Source organism: Sphaeramia orbicularis, chromosome 5, assembly GCF_902148855.1.
Source record: "Sphaeramia orbicularis chromosome 5, fSphaOr1.1, whole genome shotgun sequence".
NCBI classification, from domain to species: Eukaryota; Metazoa; Chordata; class Actinopteri; order Kurtiformes; family Apogonidae; genus Sphaeramia; species Sphaeramia orbicularis.
Genome location: NC_043961.1, coordinates 59,803,476 through 59,827,215, shown reverse-complemented (window position 1 = coordinate 59,827,215; position 23,740 = coordinate 59,803,476). Strand labels below are relative to the sequence as shown.

General features: G+C 38.6%; 1 long non-coding RNA gene across 1 annotated transcript; it reads left to right on the top strand.

Moving 5' to 3' along the window:
• LOC115420083 (uncharacterized) lies at nt 1-23,435 on the top strand. Its single transcript, XR_003935497.1, has 3 exons — nt 1-35; nt 698-702; nt 23,298-23,435. It is a non-coding gene; the product is annotated as an uncharacterized LOC115420083 (long non-coding RNA).
• Nucleotides 23,436-23,740: the final 305 nt, after the last annotated feature.

The window sequence follows — 23,740 nt, the reverse complement described above, 5'->3', positions numbered from 1 at the left end:
CTGTACGCCCCCCTGAACCGGGCCCAGTGTCATCTGTTATTTGTACATACTGTATGTTATATTTTCTGTGCAGAGATGGAAATACAAAAGACAGTTAATGCAAACACATCCATTTGTACTCTTTTATTCCCTCACCCAATGAGAATCGATAAGGAATCAGATCGAGAAGCAAAATTAATAATGGAATTGAAATCGTGAAATTCTTATCGATTCCCATCCCTATGTACAGTCAGTCCAGGTTGAATTTACAAGGCTGACAATTAATACTGAACAAACAATAAATCAAATTATGACTTATGAAAGAGCTGCAGCATCTGAAACGGACCACAATGAACATTTGACAGATAAACAGAACCACAGTGCTGCAGTTTTAGACTCAGTTTGTCATGTTTTGTTGTTTTTTTTTATTGTGATCGTCAACTTGCCATATGTTTTTTATTAGCAAGTTTGTTTGTTTTTTTTATTGTTTTTTAATCAATTTCTAGAAATTTCAGGTGACCTCATTTGAATTCCAGGCGACCCTACATGAGGTCCTGACCCAGAGGTTGAAAAACACTGTGTTAAGAGGTAGAGGTTACTGTAATAGTTCTTACCTTGTAGGCAGGCAACAAAACATCTTCTGACACAGGTTGAGTGCAGAGACAATTGAAGATCAGGTGTGTTGTCTGGATTCGAACTCTGGACTGTAGTGTTGCAGCTGCTGTTGTTGCCGCTCAACCAAACAAGGAGAATGATCCAAAGACCCTGTAGCTCACCCTTTGATGGCAGTTGGTGCATGATGACATCAGACCAGGAACTGCCACGTCAGCACAGGAAATCCAACAACACAGGAATCGTGGTCTCAGACAGAAGGGTTGGTGCACTGCAAGACCGGATAAGTTGAATTTACTTAAAAAATCTGAAGTAACCCTTTGCCTTAAAAACTGAAGTAATGAAAACTTGTGTATTAAACTGAAATGCTTGATTTGAATGGAATTGCTATTTTAAGTACAACACACTAAATGCCAAGTTAATTTAACTTAAAATTTGTTGCAGTGTCAGTTGCTTTGTATAATCAGACTACATATCATCAGTTCTTTGGACTCTATTCCAAGCTGATTTAAATTAAAATCTTTTGCAACATAAATTACTTTGTACAATTATTCAACTTAACATACTGTAGCATGGATAGAAGTTGGGCAGGAAGTTAGCCATATGTCATTTGCCAGTACAGAAAGTGCTTTTAATTTTGCAAAGCATTAATATTTCCAATGTGTAAGCACAGTCATAAACAGTAAATCCATTGTTCGTTCTATGGCTCTGACTCATGGTGCAGCTCTACAAAAATACAAAAACAAACACAAAAAGGCCAATAAACACTGATATACACACATTCAGTCCAAATTAACACTAACGCCACAACCCCGCTGAACCCCTGTACAGAAAATGAACACATTAACAACAACATGCCCAATACCCACAATGCAATGCGGTGATAAAAAGGTGTGGTCAGGACTAAAACTGAGTGATTTAAAGCCATTCAACTGAAACTTTTTTGTACTTTCAACTATGTCTACAAATTAGTAGAATCTACTGAACATTTTATAGTAATGGAATAAAACTGAAATCATTTAAGTACATTGGAATTAAAGCATTTTAGTAAATACAAAGTCTGGGCTTACAGTGTAGAGTTACCAGGTCTGAGGTGAGGAGAAGTGGTGGAGACAGGTAAGGTCCAAAATCAGAACAGAAAAAAATCCAAAATCACTGATGTCATAGTCACTGACAGAAAAGTGGGTCGGGTAACCAGGGCTGAGGTGAGGAGAAGAGGTTAAAAAAACAGGAAAGAACAGAAGAACCACTGGAGAGTCTGGTAGAATCCAAGACAATCTGGAAAAGAGTGGAAGGATCTGCCCTGCTTCAGTCTGGTCCAGCTGACTGGGGCCAGCTGGGATCGACAGGTGAAACAGATGAGGTTAATGAGGTGAGGGAAGGTGAAACAGGCAGGGCAGACTGGGACAGGAAATAACCGGTGGAAAATACAGGGATTCATCTTTTCATGGTCATCTTCTTTTTTTTGTCCGGACCATCTGAAGTTTGAAACAGCAATGAAAATAAATAACAAAATAATAATTGACAGACAATATAACTAATAGTGACTTCAATACCTGTCAACATTTTTGTATGACTGATACGTAATCAAACATCATTTGAAAAATAAAATAAAATTAATTAATTAAAAAAGGAGGCATGGTCTCACTTTGTAAGTTATGATGATGAGAAATCAGGCCTTGATTTTAAAAATTTGAGAAATGAATTCCACACACGCTTCATCAGACAGAAGGTTAAATACAGTCACAGATCTAAAATCCTACTTTTAAAAGTGTGAACATGTGCTTTTATTTTAAGAACATTTCCTTGTAATGGCATTTTCCCTCGTACACTGCAAAAATCTAAATCTTACCAAGATTATTTTTCTCATTTCTTGTCCAAATATCTCATCACACTTAAAATCAGACAGAATCACCGAAAGAGGAACTTTTCAGTGAAATATAAGAACTGATTTATAGACAATAGATCTGGAAAATCTGATTTCAAGAAATCTTACAAAGATAATGTTCACTTGTTCCTTTGGCAGATTTTTTGCTTAATTCAAGCAAAAAAAAAAAAAAAAAACATCAACAAGTGAAAACAAAACAAAATCAACAAGTGAAAATTATCATAGTAAGATTCCTTGAAATCAGATTTCCCAGATCTATTGTCTGTAAATCAGTTCTTATATCTCACTGAAAAGTTCCTCTTTAGGTGATTATGTCTGATTTTAAGTGTGATGAGATATTTGGACTGGAAATGAGAAAAATACACTTGGTAAGATTTGGATTTTTGCAGTGTATGACCCATTTCAGAGGCTCCGTAGTTACCGTGGAAACACTGTCATCTTCTACAACATTGATTCCCCAGTAAAACCCATGGAGTTGGGTCAATGACAGTGGATGGACACACTGGGTTTATGTTCAGATAATGACAGATTTCACTGAAAAAATCAATTTATCTCAACTTTTCTCTGTTTTTGATAAAATATTTTATTTAGTCATTCATGTGTGGAGTTACAAAATTATCAAACTCAATTCTACAAGCCCTGGTCTGTCTGAAGAGTAGTTCTGTAAGATTTATATCTAAAATGTGGTCTCACTGGCCAACAAGCCTTTATGTGTAAGTAACATATGGATTTATGCTATTTCATTTCTTTTTTATTGTGTATGTTTTTTGTTTGTTTTTTTACTTATCTTATGGACCTAGTTTCTGTGTTCTTACAAAAGCTTCTATGAAGGAAATGAATGAATCTCTAAACCAGTGTTTTTCAACCTTGGGGTCGCGACCCCACGTGGGGTCACCTGGAATTCAAATGGGGTCACCTGAAATTTCTAGTAATTGATTAAAAAAAATATATATATATTTCAAAAATATTTTTAAATTATTCAGTATATATTTCATTCATTCATTCATTTATCCATTCATGCTTTATCCTCACTAGGGTCACAGGGGTCGCTGGAGCCTATCCCAGCTACATAGGGGCAAAGGCGGGTTCACCCTGGACATTTCACCAGTTCATCCCAGACTGAACATATACAGACAATCACTCTCACATTCACACCTATGGGCAATTTAGATGAACCAATTAACCTATCAGTGCATGTGTTTGGATGGTGGGAGGAAGCCGGAGAACCTGGAGAGAACCCACGCAGACACGGGGAGAACATGCAAACTCCACACAGAAAGGTCCCACCCCCCGTCGACTGGTGTTGGAACCGAACCCAGGACCTTCTGTCTGTGAGGAACGAGTGCTAACCACCGTGTCACCCAATCTATTTTTCTTTACAATGAAAACACCACACACTTTTCCTAGTAAAAATCAAGTTCAAATAAGATGCAGGATTTAATATCTGAGATGGCATACTTTGATTGACCTGATCATGTGACCCTGTGTGTTACTACGCTTCATTCTGCCCGGACACAGAATGGAAAGATTTCTTCGCTCACCTGGCCCCACTGTGACATCTCCCAGAGAAACTGAGAAGCAGACACCAAAAAGGTGCATTATATACACTAGCGGCATTGTACCCGTGGTGCCATTGTGCGATAGCATGAGAGGCTAAAATCTCCCAGCATACCTCACAACATTTGAGTATGGACATAAAATTGTGCCTAGTTGACAGTCAGGTAATGTTTGTATTCATTTGCTGAGTTTGGCAGCGATCAGGCCTGTGAAGGTCTGTGGTGAGCTGGGACCTGGTCCGAGGTGAGCTGGGACCCTGTTAAAATCTCCCAGCATGCCTCACAACATTTGAACACGGACATAAAATTGTGCCTAGCTGACAGTCAGGTAATGTTTGTATTCATTTGGTGAGTTTGGCGGCGATCGGGCCTGTGAAGGCTGACGAAAACCCGCACAAACGCCCTCCTGAGCTGCAACATCGATCGGACGGACGGACACAGAATGTGCATTATAACAGTAGGGTTATTATTATTACATAGACTAAATGTCCTCTAAAATTAACCTGGATTTGAAACATAGTAGAGCAAATGATTACAGGATCAAAAACAAATGAATCTGAGCAAAAATAGCGTCTCTATTTTGAATGTCTGGAGTCGCCAGAAATTTGCGATGTTAAAATGAAGTCAGGAGCCTAAAAAAGGTTTGAACCATTATTCTAAACATTGTAACTGACAATGGTAACATGTGCCTTGGAGTTTGTGTGTACTAGTATTAAATATAATGAGTGCATATCTGTTCTGGTTTGGACATCTCCTCCTGCTCTCTCTGTGCTAAGTCCTAGTTTTGCCTTCTGTCACTCTGTCACTGCTTTTCTCCTTCACTCATTGTCCCATCTCTCTCTCTCTCTCTCTCTCTCTCTCTCTCTCTCTCTCTCTCATATATACACCCACAATGACAATTCACCAACTCACAGCACACTGTCTCCTATAATTATAAGTGAATTATCATCTCAGTGAACAGCTCCATTATCGCTGTCGTGGCTTGGGCCTCTTCATGTCTCCCTCTGCATTTCTGCATGTCGCTGTGTCCCTCTGTTGTCCTTAATTTGTGCGTTTCCATGACAACTTTTATTCCTGGTTTAATCTGATTAAAGGTTCGATCCTATTTCAGATGTCCATGTAAACACCTTATTCCAGTTGAAAAAGAATAGTTCGGATTAAATTTAAATCTGAATAAAGTCACTGGTTTAATCCCCTTTTGAATGCGGTCTAAATTCTTCCTGGACATGTAAAGCCTTTATTCCGTTTGGACTTTATTCCTCCCATTCTGCACATGCTCAGTGTCTTGTCCTGTCGTGGTGACGCACACATGCGCTGGTGGAAGAATATGCACTGCAGTCTAGTCTTCCCAAAGCGTTCCAGTGGGCTATTCTGATGGGATCTACCAGCCTGGAAAACCCTGAAGGAAGAGTTCAACACTTGTTTTTATCTTACCGACCACCAGGCCATAAGTTTTTGTCGTCCTGCAGCGACCGTCGTCGTCATCGTCGTCTGTCGTCCGTTACAAAACTTTCAGTCGTCTTCTTCTCCGAGACTACAATTCGGATTGACTTCAAACTTGGTATACAGCTTCTGTATGATGATGTCAACAAAAGTTAGAGAAATTATTTGGATCTGGATCTGATTCTGGATTTGGTGCCACTTTGAAAAATGTTCCCATTATAACAGATAGGAAGTGGATGGATGCAATAACTCAGTAAATATTAATGATATCCAGTGTAAATGTCTCCAGTCCAGCCCTGATGGGGAGATGACCCAAACATAATGTCCACATGCTGATCAGGATCTTCTTCTGGATCTGGAACTGACGCAAAATTTAACATGGGCTCTAATGGGGAAAACATTTCAATCGTCTTTTTCTCTGAAACTCCAGTTCTGATTGACTTCAGACTTGGTATACAGCTTCTGTATGATGATGTCAACACAAGGGATTGAAAATATTTCCATCCAGATCTGATTCTGGATTTGGTGCGACTTTGAAAAATGTTCCCATTATAACAGATAGGAAGTGGATGGATGCAATAAATCAGTATCAATGATATCAAGTTGGAATTTGAATTTTTTACAGATCTGATTGGAATATGAGCAAAACATGGGCTACTTCTGTAATAGAATAAGTACACATAGCTGGGTGATAATAAATGGCATCTGGATACATTTCCCAAAGCTTTGAATTTGGTCTGTAAGCTACAGGACCATTGGTCCTATTTTTGGATTCATTCATTTGTCATGAACTAATGAGTTCCATCAGTAGCTAAACAGTTTGTACTGCAGTGCAACAATTGCCTTGTCCTCACAGCCCTTCTGTTAGCTTAGCTTAGCCTAGCTTAGCATAATGGCTTCATTCCTCTGCTCAGACGTAGCCAGGCTTTTAGAGGTGATTTGTAGTATTTTAGGAGTGATTTTGGTCAGTTCAGTTCTCCCTAATCATTCGTTTAGTCCGCTGGGGTCAATATGATCACAAACTGAGGCTCAGATCATGGTCATGTGACTTACTGCAGGAATAAAATCTTGGGAAATAAAAACTAATGCAAAGCTAAAACGCTAAAGCAAAGCTAATTTAGCGCATGCATGCCTTCAACAAAAAGATTTTCCAACTTCCTTCCACACAACAGTCCCGGGATTGTATGAGTGCAGTAAGTCGCAGATCTAAAGAAATAATTAGGAAGAATCGGATTTCACAAAATCACTGACAAAAGACAATAAATCACCTTTAAAAAAACTGGCTACGTGTGACCATGGAAATGTAGTGACTATGCTAAGCTAAGCTAACGTGAGGCAACGTGAGCACTGCAGCACAAACCCTTCTGCTCACTGATCTACCTCGTTAATACCTCATGTAAACCTTTATTCGAGTTTAACATTTCCATGGAAACAGAAGAGAAAATACTTTAGTTCTCAATTAATTTGTTCTGGAAAAATAAATGGGATTTAAAAAACATCATGTAAGTGTACCTAGTGTCTCCTTCTGCATGTCTGCATGTGTCTGTGTCCCTCTGTTGTCCTCTCTGCCACTCTTACCCTGTTCTTTGGGCTATTATCAGCTCAGAATGATGCTTGGTAATGGGAAAGATGGACGGACACGGTGACAAAAAGACATCTGTTTCACCGTGTTCTTCACTGACAGATTGTGGCAGTAATGAATTTATTTCTGCACTTGAAGACTAGAAGGGACAGGGACAAGTACTGGTGTAGGTGTGTATGCACCAACAGCCATGTGTCGAAAATCTGGAGAGTTGCTGACATGTCAAGGTGTCATATTGGGCAAAAAAAAGTCACGATGGGGTTTGTCTGTGGAGGTGTGTGTGTGCACAGGTGCAGGTGAGGGGGACTGAAGTTTATACGCAGAGAAAATAAAGGTGTGCTCCAATTGTCCTTTATATGATAAGGTTCCAAAGTGAGTGAAAGAACCCATGAGTGTCCATGTGTCAGCCATGATGACAGCTGAAAGGAGGTTCACTGCTGCCTTTAGTTCAGTGGTTTCCAACCTTTTTTGGCTCATGATCCCATTTTAACATGACACATTTCTGCCAACCTCAGACATTCAAAATAGAGACTTTTTTTTTTTTGTTTGGCTAAAATTATTATTTTTTGATCATATAATGGTTTGCTATACTATGTTGCAAATAAACACTAATTTTAGACAATAGTTAGGCTATATAATGTACATTTTTATTAGTAAGTTTTAATTTTTAAATGTTTTTTAAATAAATTATTAGAAATTTCAGGCGACTCCAAACATTCAAAACGGTGACATTTTATATGCTAAAATTAATTTGTTTTTGATCGTGTAATAGTTTGCTATAATATGTTGCAAATAAACATTAATTTTAGGAAACATTTAGGCTATATAAAGTACATTTTTATTAGTGAGTTTTAATTTTTTATCAATTACTAGAAATTTCAGGTGACCCCACTGGAATTCCAGGCGACCCCACATGGGGTTGCAACCCCAAGGTTGAAAAACACTGCTTTAGTTGCTCTATTGAAGCAGTGATATTTTGCTTTTTCAAAATGGAATTATGCCCCTCTGTGCCTCCATTGTCAGATTGGAAACCTGCCTCTGATGAATCATATTTTCTTCATGTATATATTTCCATTTCTTTCTTTCTTCTTATCTTCATTCCATATATTTTTACCTCACTGTTTTTCCCTTACTAACCCATAAAAACTCAGTGCTACTTTTGTGTCAGTTCCCAGTTTTTTTTTCCTCTACTTAACCTTTCTTAAGAGATTTATCATCATTTATTCTAATATTATGCCCTGTATTTTTTTCTTTTCTCAGCCAAAATCTGGTATTTTCCCCTATTTAATTCACTGATCATTTAAAGGAGTGATATTTTGCTTTTTTGAATGGAATTCTCCCTTTTCCCACATTTCCCTGTGGTCTATATAAACTGTAAATGCTCTGCTTGGGTCTGAATTCTTCATTAATTCAGCTTCACAGGTCCATCTAGAATGAATGAATGAATGAATGAATGAATGAATGAGTATTTTATTTCAGTTATGTACAAAACAGATACATATAAAGAACATACAATTAACACAATTGGTAACTGAAAAAGGAAGAAGCCGACGCCAGTGGTTTATTTATGCTTCTCCTCGTCCCATTTTTTGAATTACCTGAAGTTGCAGCAAAAAAACAAAACAAAAAAAAACATCAACACAAATTAGTCTACATTCAGTTTCGTAAGTCACTTACAGGTTTTGTACTTTCATAGCCCTTGAGAATTTGACAAATTAAGGCTTTTTAAAAACTTGACAGTGAGTTACACAATTTCAAATCATCTTTCAACTTGTTCCATAAGTTGACACCTATAACAACCCTATTTCTGACTAATGACACCAGAAAGGTGGTTTTGGAGCACTGGCCCTTTAAATGCACAGGAGACACTTCAGGCCCCGCCCCCTCCAGGTTGTCGGCTGTGCTGCTCTGTCCTGTTCAGCCGACAACTGAACATTTGAGGTAATGGGCTCCAAGTTTGGACATATTTTCAGTCTGGACTACAACCGCTGATAACGACAAACAATTATGTAATAATCAGAGAAATGTTCATCGGAAGTCTGGACCCGATATGCGCAAATGTGGAGACGGAACTAGTTATAGATGCAACTAATTAAGAAGGAATTGAAGCAGGTTGTAGAAATCCACTGGATTTTTGCCCAAATGAATATAAAGATAGTTTTGCAGCAGCTGGAGGGTTCAAATTCCAACTGTCTGAACTCTTATTAGAGGACATGTTCAGTGTCCTGTGGACACACTGAGGACACACTGAGGTCCGATCACTCAGAATGCATTCACTAGTGGTCTGGGATGTACACTTTAATCTTATAAGAATACAGTTGTCATGACTACACAGATGCCATTGTCAGTCTCTGTATTAACATACAACCAGGATACAGAGGAAATATGTGCAGCATTAAAAACTAAAGTCAACAACAAAAGCAGCCTCTACAGATTAGAGTGTTTAATATTTAGTGTGACCTAACTTTGTACTGAACATGTCTTTGACGCTTTTACTCAGACATTAGTCTCTTTTCCACTGACCCTCAAATTGCACAAATATAAGTTGCGCATAAAATTTACCTAAAGGAAAAATAACAATTTCGCCAAAAGTCTCATTTTTTGATTAAAAGTTTTTGCGCTGGCAAGAGGTGGTTTTTTTTGGGCGTAGCGCAAATGGTATATCACGCAAAACTACAATGGAAAGACCTTTTTTCACAACTAGAGTCAGGTGAATTAAAAAAATGGATGTTGACGCACGTTACAACAAGCGAAGAAGAAGAAGAAGAAACATGTCGCGGTATGCGTGGACACACCAGGAAACCCAATCATTTTTTAATTTAGTACAAGATAGAGGGGTAATATAAAATGATGAAGGGAGAAAAACCCTGTTCTCTTCTCTCGCACAAAACACGTACCGAAACTGAACCGAAACTGTGGCCCAAAAGCCGAGGTACGGACCGAACCGTGGGCTACCTGTACCGCTGCACCCCTAGTCTTTATGGATTAAAGATTAAAGAACATTTTTTGGTCTTTCTGGAAGCTGCTTGAAGCACACCTCCAGCACTGGTTTGACAGTCTGCTGTGTTTGCTGTACAGTCTGTGCTCTTTTATGCCTAATTTTAGTCTCATTGTCAGGAGTCTTCTATCCCATTTGGTAATCCGAGGGTCTTTTCCACGTTTATTGTCACAGTGTTATTGTTCGCAGGTCTATGGGCATGTGAATGTCTGCATGTGCATTTACCAGGTACAGTAGATCGTCATTTTCCTGCCCAGTTATTGTTGTAGGTGTAATGCTCTTTATCAAACAAAGTGAGTCTTTCTATAGCTTTCTCTCGCCTTCATTGATCTTTTATACCTACAATGCTACTTTGTCTTCCATGGAGGATGTTTGTTCCATTTTGTATCTTTATGCTTTACTGTGAAGAGCTGTTTGTGTCATTGTATTGTACGTTCATTGTCCTGTTGCTCGGTTGGCAAGTGAATAGAAGAGTGTTCCCCACTGTTAGGTCTCTACAAGTGATATATATATATATATATATATATATATATATATATATATATATACACAGGGTGGGGAAGCAAAATTTACAATGAACATTTAGTTGTTTTTTCTCAGCAGACACTACGTCAGTTGTTTTGAACCCAAACATATACTGATGTCATAATCATACCTAACACTATTATCCATACCTTTTCAGAAACTTTTGCCCATATGAGTAATCAGGAAAGCAAACGTCAAAGAGTGTGTGATTTGCTGAATGCACTCGTCACACCAAAGGAGATTTCAAAAATAGTTGGAGTGTCCATAAAGACTGTTTATAATGGAAAGAAGAGAATGACTATGAGCAAAACTATTACCAGAAAGTCTGGAAGATACTATTAAAGAAGAATGGGAGAAGTTGTCACCCCAATATTTGAGGAACACTTGCGCAAGTTTCAGGAAGCGTGTGAAGGCAGTTATTGAGAAAGAAGGAGGACACATAAAATAAAAACATTTTCTATTATGGACATTTTCTTGTGGCAAATAAATTCTCATGACTTTCAATAAACTAATTGGTCATACACTGTCTTTCAATCCCTGCCTCAAAATATTGTAAATTTTGCTTCCCCACCCTGTAGATATATATATATATATATATATATATATATATATAAATATATATATATATATATATATATATACTCAGTGCCAATGAAAATGCAACACTTAAATGTGTTTTATTGTTCCTGAGCTGCATCAGTATGTTTCAGTTTCACCTGTATAAGATAATCCCAGACAATTTCTTAACAACCTGAGACGGGTTGAGCTATTGTCACGCTTGAATGAACTCGTCCGCATTCATAAGACTTGTTTTTCTCATTGCTCAGCAATGAACTGCTCAACTTAAGGAATTGTGGTCAGTTAAGAAGTGCTCATGTTCTGTATATAAAGTCAAACTGAAAAGCACCAAAATCATTTGCAATAACTCAGCGATGCCCAGACTGACACCTGACCACAGATGCTCTGGGGCTCCTGGAGGCTGGAATCTCTGCTCGACAGGTGGCGCCGTTTTGGATGCAATGTGTCCACCATAGTCAGGAACAACAGAGGCATGAAGAAACTGGCCCAGCTGCAGACAGACCTGGTCCTGGATGAGCACGTGTGACCACGCCACAGCAGGACCGCTACACTGAGCTGCAGCACCTCCGGGACCGCTTTGTGACTTTTGGTTTTGGGGTCCTTGAGTTTTTTTCTTTATCCTTATTTTTTGTCAACAAATTTGGATGTGATTTTTTTTTACTGTATAGAAATGGCCTATGATTAATTCCAAAGAGCTTATGGAATAAAAATCCTCATCGATTTAAAAAAATGTACGAATCTTCAAGTGTTGCGTTTTCATTGGCACTGAGTATACGTATTTATCTGTCACTTTTCCAGCTTTTTAGACCCAATAATAAAAGAGAAATGTAGACATATTTCCCCTAATGATGACCCCAGATAAAGGCAAAAAAAATATACTCTTGCTCTGATCCATCCCATAATTAATGAATTTTTAGTAAAATATTGGGGCCAAAAATAGGACCCAAATTGGAACAGGAAAAACTACCTAGGTGTCAGTGCATTTTATTTTGAAAACATGGCTATAAATGGTCTTATATAGATGTTTGTGTGTGTTGTTCTGTCTTGGACTAGTTGCCTATTTCAAAAGTGAAAAATAAAGTCTCAAAAAAAATAATGATAAAAAATACACCCAATGTGCTTCCAAACCTGCTTCATAACATTAATCTACATCTGGTTTGAACTTTTAGCCCCTCTGTCTTATTTTTAGGACCAGTTTCATAGACGCACCCATACACCATCTACGGCAATGCCATTTATTCCAAGTTATTGTTTATTTTTGACTTGTTTGACACAAGTACACATGTCTGTGTACGAATAAACACATTTACTTCTCTTGATATAAAATATGATTGGGGTGAAGGCTGTGTAGTGATAAACATGCATGCAGTAAAATAAGTTTGTTATTTGTTTTATGAGCCATGTAGGACATCCAATCCCACAAGAGGAGCAGAATAAATTATAAAAGGCCTTGCATGAGAACCCTCATGTTTATTGCTTATTTCCTTTAATACAAATAGCAGGGAGGCAGCAAAATGGAGAATGAGAGAGATAGCAAACAATTTAACCCTGGAGAGACACTGTAATAAAGCATGTAAGATGGAAGGTATCATAAGAAGAGCGCTTGAGCTGGACAGATGAGGCAGATGGAGAACAAAACAAAAGGAGCCATTTAAAAAAAAAAAAAAAAAAACAAGGCTGAAGGATAATGGGTAAAGCAAGAACACCTGAAGAACACAAAGACACTGTTCCGCTGGTCCTAGAACTAATACCCCATGAAATTACCCCAGTGATGAAAAGGAAAACTGGTGATGCCACATCTCACACATCCTTACTTAAGTCGTTTCTGCTCGACCTTAGTAATAATTTAATATGATTCAACTTTTAAATTCTATACACATTTGACTGGATGGATTGTTTTAGTTTATATAGTTTAGACGTAACAAATTAACCCTACAACACCAAACGTATCATATTTGACCCATGAGTTTTGAAGCCCTCTACATTATCAGTGGGATTTTAGTTCTTGAAAACCTGATGTATACAATAAGATACATGCAAGAGTGAAAAAAAACCTGTAAAGAGAAGAAAAACAAACAAACAAACAAACATGCAGCTCTCTATAGAATATATAGAACATACAGTTGAAAAATCTTTTAGCAAATGTGTCACCTTGAGGAGAGAGAGCAGGATGAAGATGGAGAATGGTCTTCCAAAGGGAACATATAAAGTGTAATGAAGAAGACAAAGCCAAAACCTCTAGAAATTAATCAGAGCATCCAGTGAAAGTATGAGAGCGAAGGGAGTGACTTTTAGTGCCGGCAGAGGCTTCAAACGCCGGCCTGTTTGGGGCTTAGCAGATCCAAACTGCACCCAGGTGAAAATGCACTGGACTGGTTCTCAAACCCTTAAGTCTGTTTAACATCAAGATATGTTTTTGCAGAATATTAAATTGAATCGCATCTGCAAATCACTCCCACTGGAAAATTCTGTGACCACAAACTACTGCGCTGGAAGAGGAGCTATCATGAATGAACATTATTAGTGACAGTGTCTGCATTTTGTGTGTGTGGAAAAATGTATTAGACCACCCTTGTTTTCTTCTGTTTCTTGGTCATTTTAATGCCTGGTCCAACTAAAGGTCCATTTGTTTGGACAAATACAGGGTGTCCCATAAGTCTCCATACATAGGAGACATAATACATTCCATACATATATGGTTCTAACATGTATTTCTTTATATTTCAGATAACCCAAAGAATGCATATGAATAAAGAGCAATGAACTGACATCATCCTGATGGCCGGTTCAGCAAGCAGTCGTATGGTTGCAAGTGTGGGACGAGCATCACACACGACACTGTGGCAAAACTTATTGTCAAGTTTAAAAAAAGCAGGAAGTGTTTTGGATCAATTTGTTCCCGACAAAATGGCAGTCATATAGAGCATATTATATAAATAAAAATGGTTTATGTCCAGAAATGTTTATTTTTCCAATGTATGGAGACTTATGGGACACCCTGTATAATGAGACCAACAATAATAGCTCATAGTAGTTTAATTTCAGAGAATTATATATATATATATATATATATATATATATATATATATATATATATGTATACATATATATATACATATATATATATATATATATATATATATATATATTTATTAGGCCTGTAACGGTACACGTACCGAACCGAACCGTTTCGGTACACACCTGTTCGGTTCGGTACACAGCTGTACCGAAACGGCACAGTGTTGAGAAAAAGAAAAAGGAACAAAAGACAATGTTTGATGCGGAACTTTAAATACGCGCAAGTTTCACATGGACATATTTAAGGACAAATACATTGACCCGAAATATGAAATAGCAGCTGATATAAGGTAAAAAAAAAAAAAAAAATATGATGAGAACCTGGAAGGAAGAGACTGCAGACCTTCCACCATCAGTCCAGTCCAGTTTGGATCACTTCAGGTCCCGGTGAAAGACAACAACGAGGAAAGAGACGGAGATAAGACGAACGCTGTGTGGCCCCTGGGAACTACGGTAGTTCTAAAACACACTAGTCTGTCTGTCTGTCTCTCACGCACGCTGTATACCAGAGGAATAGAACTCGGAGTTGGACGTTGAAAGTATATAGAAATAAAGTTTCACTTTCGTTTCACACCAGCGTTAGTTACGTTAGTTATGGACCGGACTGGACCGTGCCCCCCCCCCCCCCCCCCCCACGTGCACCCCGGCTCCGACCAAAACAAACAAACAAACAAACAAACCATCCCCCAGACAAATCGCACCTTGCGTGTGCGCACACGCGCACACACGAGTACACAAAGTGTCCTAAACAGTTTGTTCTCTGTCCTAAAATAAATAATTTGGTTCAGTTTGTTGTCAATGTTGCTCTTCAGTTTGTTAAAACAGAATACCAGTTTACCCTCCTGTTAATGTTGCACTACATGCAGAATTTTTTTGTTGATATTTTTATGCAGAATGTGAACTGACAGAACTGTGATTAGATTTTTGTTGTTTGTTCAAAAGTACCTGTCAGGGAAAAGTGTAATACTAATGTTTAAAATACATTTAGTAATATTGATAATTAATTTTATTTTCTATTTGATTTATAGCAGCAGAATTATATTATTCCTGTTTTTCTATATTCTATTGTGTCCAAAAATTGGGGGAAAAATGTTCAAAAATTCAAATGTATTAAAGACATTTTGAGGGGTTTTCTTTCTTCCCGTAACGAACCGAAAAAAACCGAACCGTGGCTTTGAAAACCGAAAACGTACCGAACCGAAAATTTTGTGTACCGTTACAGGCCTAGAATATATATATATATATATATATATATATATATATATATATATATATATATATATATGTATCTCTACAGGAAGTCCACACACTGCAGAGTCAGTCATGTCAGGCACCCAGGGGGGAAATGGGGGGTTAAGTGCCTTGCTCAAGGGCACATCAGCCAGTAATTTCTCTGTGGATCTAGGGAATGTGTTCTCCAACCTTCTAGGTCACAGCTGAGTGGGATGTGAACACACAATTACTCATGTATACTCACAGGAAGGAAGGAAGGAAGGAAGGAATGAAGAAAGAAAGAAAGAAAGAAAGAAAGAAAGAAAGAAAGAAAGAAAGAAAGAAAGAAAGAAACTTACCGGTAACCATAGTAACCTGTGTTGCTTGTGTGGTCCCTCCTCACCGGTAACCATAGTAACCTGTGTTGCTTGTGTGGTCCCTCCTCACCGGTAACCATAGTAACCTGTGTTGCTTGTGTGGTCCCTCCTCACCGGTAACCATAGTAACCTGTGTTGCTTGTGTGGTCTCTCCTCACTGGTAACCATAGTAACCTGTGTTGCTTGTGTGGTCCCTCCTCACTGGTAACCATAGTAACCTGTGTTGCTTGTGTGGTCCCTCCTCACTGGTAACCATAGTAACCTGTGTTGCTTGTGTGGTCCCTCCTCACCGGTAACCATAGTAACCTGTGTTGCTTGTGTGGTCCCTCCTCACTGGTAACCATAGTAACCTGTGTTGCTTGTGTGGTCCCTCCTCACTGGTGTGACTCGCTGCTCACAGGGTCGCTGCTGCTCTGCGTCCATCTGGGACTTTGTTTCCTTCTGATGTTTACTCCACAGTAATAGATGTCAGATTATGTGGGCGTCATGGGACCAGCAGATACAAGTGTTAAAGCAGACGTTTTAATGGAAAGGGTTTAGCACCCCCCCCCCCCCCCCCCCCCCCACAACGGCGCGTGTTGAACCTCTGTTTACAATGATAAAGCAGACGAGACCTTGTTTAAATGTTTGACACCAGCTGAAAAAATACAAATCCTTTAGAAAAATAAATCAGTCTTTCAACAGTTCCACTTCAGGTGAGTGCACTTACTTCAAATGAATAAAGGATGTCTGAAGGTCAACCTTACATGTTAATTATTATATTTGACCACAGTTTTACAGTCCTCCATCAATAATAACGCACTAAAACATTAGTTTTTTTCATACCAAACATTTGTCTCACAGTAAAAACATGAATAAAGAGGATTTTTTTAATGTAAAAAAAACAAAAAAAAAACCAAAACAAAAAAAACTGCAATGAACTACAACTATTTCCTCAAATATTGTCTGAAGGTATCAGGCCTTTATTTGACGGAGGTTTATATAACGAGTCTAATTTCTTCTGTTTAATAACTCAAAATGGTCCTATAAAGTATGAAACCTACTTATAATAATAAAAGTACCACAAGTATTAAATCACTCTGACATTTTTCTGGAATATCTGTCTAAAACTACCAAAACCAAGAAGACTATGAATCACTATCAGTAATAGTTTTTCTACTCTGTTGTTACATGTGTTTTTTGCTTGTTTCTAACTGATCTTAGGTCATTATCAGACCATAAAACTTAACCGTCTGGTTGAATGTTTAGCTGACACATAAACTTCTAATATGATATGAGACATTTGAGCTTGAATTTCATCATTTAGAACATATTTAGGCCACGTACTGTAGATACACTCATTTAAATAAAATATAACCCGCTTATAAACACAAGTTTTGTTTTTTGTTTTTTTTTATTGGTGCAATGTGAAATTTAAAAAAGAAGGGAAAAAAAGGTTTTAGTGAGTTGCAGGTACAACTGTGTAATTCCTCAAATCAGTCTCCACCATGTAAGGCTGCAGGGCTGCAGGTTTGATTTCCACCGTGCTGTTTGGAAACACTAAATTAAGAATGACCAGTGTGGGGTTTGTTTGTACACACTTTTTTGGCTGTTAGGATCCAGAGTAGTAAATATTTGAATGTGATACGAAATATCTGACAACACCTTATATTATATAACTGGATATATATAGTGGTTAGTCAATTTAAACGAATAATAACTCACTAGAAATCTGTAAAATATGTGTGTAAGGCTCATAATGTGTCAGCCCCCCCCCCCCCCCCCCCAGTGATCAAACTACCATAAACCCATGCAGACAGGAGTTAGGACTGGATTACATAACCACTGTTTTTGATGACTTTTGATGGTCTAATAATTTTTTCCGTGACTGTATTTATCACAGCTGATAGATAGTCACAATTGTCACAATTCTTATCCTGTGGAAACAATAGAAAGATAGTCTAATAAAATGTAATGTATGATAGATTTTTGTAATATGTGTATATAATGTGCATAATATAAAAAGAGTGGTGTTTTTACAGAGAACCATGAACACAACACCCTGTAAAAACTATGATTAAACTCAACTTTAATCTATTTCACTTTCGACTGGATGTTAGATACATACCATTAGTTTTATAAAATAAAATAACACAAAACACAGGAGAATGGTGTGGAGTTATTAACCCTTTAAGACCCAGTGTTACTAGGGGCTCATATTTCTCTAAACCCACTTTTATTTGTGTCAAAAAAAATCTGCATAACCATGCTAGATTTCAAAAAATATTCCAAGGCATACTGTAGGATTTGGGTCAAAATAAAATGCCTTTATTAGTTCATGGCAATTTTTTAAAAATACAGCCAACGCATTGCAACCTGTGGTCTTCATCAGGGCTTTTTTCACTAGTGAGTTACACACCTTCGTACAATCACTTTAATGACCTGAAGGACGGAGGAGTGAGGGAAAAAAACAAAACAAAACAAATTATATACACACACACACACAAATGTACATACAGTAATAATTTAACCTAGCTGTATTTCCAAAAAAAACAAACAAAAAAAAAAACAATTAAAATAATTGGTACAATGCACTTTCTCTTGGCAGAAACATTTAAATATTAACCCTTAGTGGTCTGAGCCTATTTTGGCCGTTCTTCAGTACTTCTGATTTTGCCTTTATATACTATATAAACAAATGTTTATTATACCCATGTTTGGTATCGGTTTTTTTTTTTCAGCACAACTTCATTTATATCATCTGTCTATTATTTTTTTCACTTTAACCTACTATAAAAACACAAAAGGCCAGGAAAAAACACACACACACACACACACACATATATATATATATATATATATATATATATATATATATATATATATATATATATATATGTATATAATCCGATTTGAAAAATGTATATAATTTATTGTAGAAATAACACACAGATGCTTAACGGACCTTTTCAAAGACTTTAAAAGTGAATATTGGTTCCAAATATTAGGTATAGAAAATTAAAATTGTAATAAATTAAAACTATACTCAAATATTTGACATAAAAGCAGATCTTTACATAGGTATTTTCTCTGGAAAAGTGCGGTAATCAAACACGGTTATCATGATAATTAGAATTTAAACAGTAATACTAACCATCTTTAATTTTACCGCGGTTTATCGTTATACTGGTAATCGTTACATCCCTATGTATGGGATTTGTTTTCTTTGTAAGAGATCAAGACAAATGATGGAAAACTGAGAAGCGGTCTGTGAAAGATAGGTTAAAGTAAAAGAAGTAAGATTCTGAAAGAGAGATTGAATCAGAAAAAGGAAAAAAAATCAATGATAGACACATTGCTTCACATTGCTTTTCATAGACTCATCTTTTATTTAACCCACTGCTGAGGAAGATAGAGTCAAAAAAAATGCTATGAGTTGCAAAGAGAAAAAGAAACCAAAAAAATAAGGAATAGGAAATAAAAAAAAAGTGAGGGAGACAAGAGAGAAGATGCATGAAGGGAACGATAGAGAAAGAGGAAATGAAATGAGATGTGGAAAAAGGTAGAAGACAAAGGGACAGAAAGTCAGAGTGATATTGATACCAGGCTCCAAGGGCTGGAGTCATGCTATAAAACTGTCACCCCCACCCTCTGATGAGCCTCCATATTTCACTTTTCGGAGGCTGCCATTAGTCTGTTATCCTCCTCTTTCTTCCTCCTCCTGTCTCATCCTGCTTCATGAGAGTTTGCCTTGAAAAATGGCAGCTCCAAAGCAAGGATAATACGTGGAATTCTGTTGAACTGTGATGGGCATAGAAGTATAAGCAAGGACGGGATAAGGTGAGTTAAGATGAGTCCACATCAACCTTTTATCAAGCAAGTGACTATTTTTGGTAATTTACGCATGTATTACAAGACAGTGACAGCAACACTGACAGTGAGGACAGCGAGTCAACAATCTGAGGTCCAACGTGGTCTCCAGGGTCTGTCAGGTCCAACGTGGTCTCCAGGGTCTGTAAGGTCCAATGTGGTCTCCAGGATCTGTCAAGTCCAATGTGGTCTCCAGGGTCTGTCAGGTCCAATGTGGTCTCCAGGATCTGTCAGGTCCAATGTGGTCTCCAGGGTCTGTAAGGTCCAACGTGGTCTCCAGGGTCTGTCAGGTCCAACGTGGTCTCCAGGGTCTGTCAGGTCCAATGTGGTGTCCAGGGTCTGTAAGGTCCAATGTGGTCTCCAGGGTCTGTCAGGCCCAACGTGGTCTCCAGGGTCTGTCAGGTCCAATGTGGTGTCCAGGGTCTGTCAGGTCCAATGTGGTGTCCAGGATCTGTCAGGCCCAACGTGGTCTCCAGGGTCTGTAAGGTCCATTGTGGTCTCCAGGGTCTGTCAGGTCCAATGTGGTCTCCAGGGTCTGTCAGGTCCAATGTGGTCTCCAGGGTCTGTCAGGTCCAATGTGGTCTCCAGGGTCTGTAAGGTCCAATGTGGTCTCCAGGGTCTGTCAGGTCCAATGTGGTCTCCAGGGTCTGTCAGGTCCAATGTGGTCTCCAGGGTCTGTCAGGCCCAACGTGGTCTCCAGGGTCTGTCAGGTCCAATGTGGTCTCCAGGATCTGTCAGGTCCAACGTGGTCTCCAGGGTCTGTCAGGTCCAATGTGGTCTCCAGGGTCTGTCAGGTCCAATGTGGTCTCCAGGGTCTGTCAGGTCCAATGTGGTCTCCAGGGTCTGTCAGGTCCAATGTGGTCTCCAGGGTCTGTCAGGTCCAATGTGGTCTCCAGGGTCTGTCAGGCCCAACGTGGTCTCCAGGGTCTGTCAGGTCCACCTGTGCTTTGTTCGGTTCCATGAAGTAATGGAACTAATGTAAGGAATGATGTTCAAAGGGGTCATCAGGGGTTTCAGTAACTTTCAGAGTAGATGGTTATTTGTTAAAAGTATGTGGCTCTTCCCAGATGGCAGGGGTCCAGGGGCAAAGCCCTGGTGGGGGGTATATGGGGGTGAAGCCCCCCTTATGCTGAAGCCTCCCTATGCCACATTCAAGCAAAATGTTACCTAATTTCATGACCAGTTTTAAAGCTGAACACAGCACTATGTCTGTATTGCAGAAGGCCAAGTGTAGACCTCAGAACAGGTAAAGACTAAAAAAAAGTGATCTGCTCCAAACTACGTCCAGTGATCTCCATTTACATTATTCTTTGTTCATGTGTTATTCATACATATTTGTACATTTTATATTTGTTGAAGGTCAGATCAACTTTAAAATGATAGTTATTTGATAAACAGACACATGCTCCTGGATCTTGTATAAATCTGATGGTCAAATTAATTCAGACTGGGAGATCTGATCACCAAATGGGCCCTGGAAGACTGGACAGAAGTCTGTTGCAACTGAAAATGTTAAAAAAAATGCTGATAACTACTACTCCAGATATATAGGTTTAATAAGGGATACTAGCTGGTTTTGGATTTTTGCCAGTCCATGTATAAATTTGCAATAAAGTTTCCTGAAACTGGTTTGTTCTGTTTAAATGTGAATATTTCATATTCTATTTCCAACCACTGTCATTCATTATGTATTTTGGGAAATGTGTTTACATAGAAACTATTAGTTTACATCTTACAAAGATCTGTTATAATTTACAAAAATCCATATTTTGCTTTTTGGCATTTGAAGCTACAGACATACATGAAGCACATGAGATCTTAGTGAGACTACAGGATATTAAATGACCATCAGTGTAGATGGCAGAATTTATTCTTTCCGGGAGAACTCCACATATATCATAAAATTTACACCATTGTGTAAACTCAAAAAAACCACAGTATCTGGTTTTACAGAATAGTGCTGTTTGGATCTAACATTACCTGTAAGTGTATGAGTAACAGTTCTATAAAGGCATGCAGAGGTGGGAGATTCAGCACATGCCACACGGTTTATGCATGTGTTGGGTAAATGGGCACGATTCTGGGGTCCCAGGTGACGTCCAGGTGTGTGTGCTCAGCCATGTTTGTATACAGTGGATAACCCGGCAGTCCAGGTCAAAGCCGCTGTAGTTTCGTGTCGTCCACACAGGGGATTGCAGGGTCACATTCATTGGCTCAGTAGACCTTTGACCCTGTCCGGAGGTTGACATTTCCCCATGTGAACAAATGACCATATATCCGGCAGGGGTCAGCAGTAATAGTAATCTGGTGATACAAGTAAAGCCATATGTACACACGTTTATTTTTTTTTCACAATCGGGTGGGAGGTTTCTAATCTGGTGCTGGGAAGCAGAAAAGACCTGATCTGGGCTCCGGAGCAGAAAGTAGCCGGCGACACATATTAAAATAGCCGGCGGTTATTGAAACCCCTGGATCATATTCTAAAACTGATGTTCTAACCTTCTAAAATATATGTTCCTTCCACCTTACATGAGTTTTCCTTCTATTTGTATTTTTGTTTTGCCACTTATGGGTAAGGAACCTAATATGGTAACTTCATTAACATTGATTTTCTACATAACAATAACTGGGGGGGGGGGGGCTGATCTGCCTTGGTGGAGGTCTGCGCTCTCCGAGTGCTTTTCTTGTGGGTTTTTTTTGTTTTTGGGGAAATGTAATAAGTCCTTATTTCCATGGTGAACTCCATGAGGAACAGCCTTTAGGGTTATGGTGACTCAACACTATCTTTACACTTTGTACTGGTTTTTAGACAAACACAGGCCTTGACTATTCCCAAAACATTGTGAGGTTAGTGCTAGGGATGGTTCTTTTGGAGAACCGGTTCCAAGTAGCTCAATTCCTTGGAACCGTTTGCCTGCTTATCGATTCCGCCGTCGTTGCACATGCATGATGACATCACTCGTATGCTGCATTCTATTGGTTTAGAATGTAGCCAACATGGCGTCGGCGCAGAAACGCTCCATAGCATGTTTATATTTCAGGTGTAAAGACGACACCAGATCCACTGGAACACTGTCAAAGCTTCCATTTCTTCAAAGAAGGAAATCCACCAATATGTTTAAACATTTGTCCACAGCACGACATTCATTTACAGGAATGTCACATGTTTGATATGTTACTTAGCAATGCTTGTGAATCTAGCAGCAGAGCGAACACCAGGGCGTCATCTGGGCCCAGTTATAATGCATACAGATAGTGAAGTCTTATCATGATATCACGTCAGTCTGATGCATAATGGTCATGTTAATAGTCTGTCTTTTTGTAAGCGGTTACGAGATACCAAGGGTCAACACAAAAACGAAGATAGAAAGGAAAAAGAGAAGGAACGAAGAAGTCTACTGGAAGGGGATGAATGAATGAAATTTGGGGGGCGGCGGGCAACGAATGTGCTGCCCCCTCAAATAAAAGTTTCCCAAGGTAGGGAAAAGGAAAATGAGGTGCACAGCAGCAGAAGACATAGAGGAATTTGTAAAGAGTCTTAAAGTTCACTTTCACTTTGTATAGTTGTATGGTGTGATGACCCCCTCTCCCCCGACCTGGGGCTGCCGTCATCTGTTAGTATTATTTGTGCATACCGTATACGTTGTATTTTCTGTGCAGATGGAAATGCAAAAGACAGTTAATGCAAACAAACCCATTGTACTCTTATTCCCTCATCTAATGACGATCGGTAAGGAATCGGATCGATAAGTGAAATCGATAATGGAATCATTAAATTCTTATCAATTCCCATCCCTTGTTAGTGCACAGGTCACTTGGTTCTTTCATTTCTAAAGTCAGACCAGTTGCTGGACAGACATTTCAGTCTTTTATCCTTCATGAACATGCATATATGAATCTGTTCCCTCTGACTCACTTACTGCTGGGTTTGGATGATGTTAAGTCTACGTCCAATTAATGAAAGACCCATTCACTCCGTTCCCTAATGTGTGTCAGTGACTGACAGGTGGTATTATTAATATTTCAGCTTTGTACACTGGGGATGGTTTTCAGAAGTGTACT